Source organism: Homalodisca vitripennis, unplaced genomic scaffold, assembly GCF_021130785.1.
Source record: "Homalodisca vitripennis isolate AUS2020 unplaced genomic scaffold, UT_GWSS_2.1 ScUCBcl_7805;HRSCAF=15628, whole genome shotgun sequence".
NCBI classification, from domain to species: domain Eukaryota; kingdom Metazoa; phylum Arthropoda; class Insecta; order Hemiptera; family Cicadellidae; genus Homalodisca; species Homalodisca vitripennis.
In genome coordinates this window covers 2,056-7,789 of record NW_025783918.1, presented here as the reverse complement: position 1 = coordinate 7,789, position 5,734 = coordinate 2,056, and the positions used below count along the sequence as shown (strand labels likewise).

General features: G+C 33.2%; 1 pseudogene; it reads right to left on the bottom strand.

Moving 5' to 3' along the window:
• Nucleotides 1-3,930: 3,930 nt before the first annotated feature.
• LOC124374294 lies at nucleotides 3,931-4,818 on the bottom strand (annotated as a pseudogene).
• Between the last annotated feature and the right edge of the window lie 916 nt (nucleotides 4,819-5,734).

Here is a 5,734-nt window from a genome sequence, read left to right as displayed (position 1 = left end):
CATACATGGTGTAGTAAAACAGTCTTTGGGATTAATCAACTCCTGATTTAAGGCCTGTCAAATTATTTCTTAATTTTAATTTCTGGCTTTCAAGTGTTTTAACTTACAGACCATGACTCATGCCACACAGTATTTATATTCAGTTACTCTTAAGGAAATACACTGTATTCATAAAGTTGAAAAACATGACAAATGTAAAGATCAACACTGAAGCTTGACGGCAGACTATGAGAGCAGCTGAACATGAATCAACATGAAAAAGGGATACAAGTGTGCATGTCTGAATCATGGTGGCGGTTCATGCCACACACAAGAAATAACTGTAAGCAAAGTACATCATGTGCAGCATGAGCCACATGTGACTCTTATGTAACATTACTCTTATACACTCCATTATAATTATAGAATAGGCTAACACTTCTCATCACTTCAATACCGAATTAAATCAGTAAACAACTGTTAAGTATATGGTCCGCAAAATAGAGTATGCTTGGTGAAATCCATGACAAAATGAACGTGTTAATATTCAATGTGGTGTAGTGGTGGATGTTAATATCTTATTGGAGATTTAATATCTCATTGTGTGTTTATCAACATGTAACTTTAAATGAATTTAACTAACAATAGCTTCTTCTATTTTTTAGGTTGCCACACGGATAATGTAATAAGTGTATATATATGAATATATATATATATATATATATATATATATACAGGGTGTATATTATGTCTGGAAACACCCAAATATATCCTTTAATAATTTAAATATAAATTTGAAACCTCTTACAATCGTGATAGAGATTGGGCATCTACTTTTTGGAACAATGTTTTGTTATTATGTCACACCCAACGGGGGACGTCCTGCCGAGGGTATCGTGAATATTCTTAATGGAAGCCTATACTTTGTGATACATAATTTTAAATAATAGCTTACTGAATTGAATGCCACAAACCGCATCTCAAGGGAATTATTCTATCAGAAAATAGAGCATTTTTAGTATTGAAAATTTACTGATGTTCAACAATGTAATTTTAACATGGTTCTTGCCACAAAATGTGTTACACTAATTTTTTAGCATTTTTTTAAATGTTCTATTAAATAAAACAAAAATTTCATTTTAAGCTGGTTCTATTAGCACAAATTTGCCAGTTTTTATTACAGTACAATTATGGAAATACTTATGTTATTGATTTCTTATTAAAAATAAAAAATAATGTATGCTGTTAGAAAAGTCTTACAACAAACGTTTTACCTGCATTTGGTGTCAAAGCAATTGTTTCGAACTGTGTTCCTTCTATACGGTTTGACAATGAGCCAATCTTGTGTAAAATGATTCGACAGAGTTGCCTAACATTTCTTCAGTTATCAAAGCAATCTCCTCTATAATCCTGTTTCTTAGGTCTTCCAAATTATGAGGCTTTCTTCTATAAACATTGGATTTTAAATGACCCCATAGGAAATAATCGATTGGTGACAAATCCGGAGATCTTGGAGGCCATTCGATTTCTCCTCTTCGGCCAATCCATTTATGAGGAAACCTTAAATCCAAATACTCTCTTACCTGTCTCCCATAATGGGGTGGAGCACCATCCTGCTGAAACCATACATTATCAAAGTATTCTCCTGATGCAATTTGAATAGCTGGGATTATTTCATTTTGGAGCATATTGTAGTAAAGTTCGGCATTTAAATTTCCATTGATGAAAAAGGGTCCAACAATTTTGTTACCTAAAATTCCACACCATACGTTCAAGTTTTTTGTGGTTGCTGTGAATGGGACTCAGTAATCCAATGTGGGTTTTCACTAGCCCAGTAACGGCAATTGTGCCTGTTAACATTGCCATTTAGGAAAACAGTTGCCTCATCAGAAAATAGTATGTTGGTCAGAAAATCTCTATTGTCATCACATTTGCGCATCACAAGTTCACAAAACTCAACTCTTCTGTCGTAATCATCCTCACTTAACTGTTGGACTAAATGAACTTTAAATGGTTTTGTATTTATTAATTTTCAAAATCTTACTCACAGACATAGGGTGCATATCATGTTGCTGTGCAGCTTTTCTGAGCGATGTAATGTGGGGTCTTCAATAAATGTTTGCAAAACATCTAGTGCAATGTTCTTCATCTGTTGCAGATTGTATCCTACCCGACTTTGGCCGATTACGTACACTCCCTGTCATTTCAAAAACGCTCAATAGTTTTTGATATTGTTGAAACACTTATGGGATTCCTTTCTGGGAAAGTGGTCATTAAACAAATTACAACAAACTTCCCGATAAGATCTTTGACGATCGCCATAATCCTCGCATCATCAACAGAGTAATTCGTTCTCTTTCAGACAATTCCATTAAAATGCCAAATAAAAACTGAACTACTGTAATTAGATAACTTGTTGACAGCAATGCTTCAGAGACACTGATTAACTCGACAGGAATGATATGACCTTTGTCCATTTTGTAATTCCCAAGCTTAGACCTGTCTAGTGAAAGCTCCATGCTCAACAAACTGAAACCTGTAGACCAGATGATTAATAACACAATAATGTTTCTCATAGGCTAGTGACCTTTTGTCTCTTTAAACCTTCCTGCTGACTGGAAAACACCAAGTACAGATTCATAAGTAATCAGAGAAAGTGACTCATAAGTTTTTATTCATTGTAATAAAAACTGGCAAATTTGTGCTAAATAGAACCAGCTTAAAATGAAATTTTTGTTTTATTTAATAGAACATTTAAAAAAATGTTAAAAAAATTAGTGTAACACATTTTGTGGCAAGAACCATGTTAAAATTACATTGTTGAAACATCAGTAAATTTTCAATACTAAAAATTGCTCTATTTTCTGATAGAATAATTCCCTTGAGATGCGGTTTGTGGCATTCAATTCAGTAAGCTATTACCTTTAAAATTATGTATCACAAGGTAATAGGCTTCCATTAAGAATATTCACGATACCCTCGGCAGGACGTCCCCCGTTGGTGTGACATAACAAAACATTGTTCCAAAAAGTAGATGCCCAATCTCTATCACGATTGTAAGAGGTTTCAAATTTATATTTAAATTATTAAAGGATATATTTGGGTGTTTCCAGACATAATATACACTCACCCTGTATATATATATATATAATATAATATATATATATATATATATATATATATATATATATATATATATGGTATATATATTGAGATACACATACACACACACACACACACACACACACACACACACACACACACACACACACTGACTAAAATAATGGATGTTAACACAGTAAAAAATCGAACTATCAATTTTAACTACTATACAAATTAAAATATTTATAAATTAATCTGAGCTAAGATTTTTATCCTCAGCTGTTAATTGCCTGAAAAAAATTAAACTGCTTAATAAAATTATAAAAGCAATACAAACTAATATAAGGTAAAATACATTTGAAAACATATAAACATTATAGTTAAACTATATGATGAGAAAGGGCTAGTATTATTATAATCTTAATTCTCAGAGATAAACAGCCTGTTGTCATGGCTATCAGCTAGGTTTCTCAATACACACCCCATAGGAAATTGCTAATATTTTGTGGAGAAAATCTTCACAGCAAAACCGAAATATATGTATTTTTTTATTTTATTCCAACTTATTAGCAATTTCTTGAACTAATGTGAGCTGGAAAATCTAAACGATAGGTGTATTATTAAGTAGCTTACATTAATCATCCAATAAATATGTGACATATATATTTTAAGATTAGTAAAAACTGACGACATTGTCTTTACAGTTATGTTTAAAAAATATGGTTATAAAACATACAATTACAATAACATACACTACAATAAAACATCTTGATTATAAAATAACCTTTTTATTAGTTGATTTTTGCCTCTTCCTCCTTGAGTATTTCTACTGGGAAGACAAACCCGGAGTTAGAGGCTATTTCTTGTCATATACTCCGCTCGATGTTCATTTATCACAACAGACATAAGCTGATTTGAAGACAAAGTTTCAAGTTGCACCAACATATCTTGTTTATTTCCATAGACACATCTTGTATACAAAGCCATGTGAACTGCTTGAGCAAAAATGTTTATACTATCTTGCTGCTTGGTTCTGTCTTTGCCATTTGACTTATAGATTAATGCTAACAATAGATGATAAACTCTGAGCAGAGATAACATTGTTTCCACTAACCAGTCTTTTCATTTTCTAATAAAGAATTCAAAAGTGACAGGTGCAACTGAGAATATAGTGATGCAGTTTCATCTGACCCATAGAGAGGTGACAAAACACACCATTTAAATAAGCCTGCATAAGGTGTAACTGCTGGCATAGGAATGCCCCCAAGAGGAAGAGCTGGTTGCAAATTAACAATTAATGCTGTAATACAGAGACTAGGGTTTTCTCCCACCCACTGGGTGATAACTTCTAACAATCTTGACGGAGGAGGAGTTTAAAATGGACCTATCACTGCTGTAATACATCTCAGTAACTGCAGTTAAGAAGTTCGCTGTGAAAAGAGGTGCAATAATAGGTAAATCTTGTAAAGACCCATTACCTTTAGGCATTAATATGAAATGATCATTGACAAGTCCTTGAGCTAGCTGAATAGAAAACTTTGATGTACAACCAACTTGTTGGATTAATACTGCAGTCGCGTTTAACACTGAACTGTTATTTATCGATATTGACAAGGATACAAGTTTTACAAGAAGCCTTGACCTTTCTCCATGAGACGAGGGAAATAAGGACATGAATATTGAATTTCGCCAGACTTCATTTATATTTGGATGGGATAGATAGTCGCCACAGTACCTCTAAGAGCAGCAACTCTTGAATAGCACTTAATTTTCTCTTTTTGAATCCTCTACGATCAACTTCACAGAAAACAAAATTCAGTAATGAGTTCCATTGCAAAGTCAGTTTGCTTGATTACTTTGAGTTCTTCCCAACCATGGCTACTTAGACACAACTTTTTCAATGGTCCTTCAAACTCTCTTTAACACAAGAAGGAAAATCTAACTTTCTTAATGAATGTTTTATTTCTGTAAAAGCTGACGAGTTTGATGGTACTTTCATACATCATTATGATGAATACTATAACCTAAAAAGTGCAAAAATTAAACCCAAGGCAAGAGATTTTTCAACTGAAATGCAAAGAAATAAGTAAAAGTGTATGATGTTAAAAATAACACTGAAGATAAGCGTAGCCTACCTAAAACCAAGATATAATCTGTAATAAAGTTCTCCATCATTTACACCAGATACTTTCCTAAGATCTTTATGTCAAATTCACACAAAAACATTCAGTACTTTGATAACAGTTTGACACCACTAGTTTCTATTGCTATCACTGAATCAAAATATTGCATTGTAGCCTAGGCTACTTTGGTTTGATCTGTACAATTGCATATATGTGTTATGTGAAAACATAATGGACATTTAAAAAAAATAATTGAATTATTATAACGTTCACAGTTTGTCAGTTACTACAACGGCCACACTAATATAACAACACCATGAAAAGAATAACCATTTAACAACAACACAACTTTAAAGTATGCAATCCAACACAACCATTACTCCACAGTCCCACGAGCTCCTCCAGTTTGTTTTCAATGGGGTGAATCGTGACAGGCGGAGAAGAAAGAGTGGGGGCAGAGCCGAGCAGTACCGATAAATCCCGAACATTCCTGACAAACCCTGTACATGCGGCTGATAGCGACCTCAGTT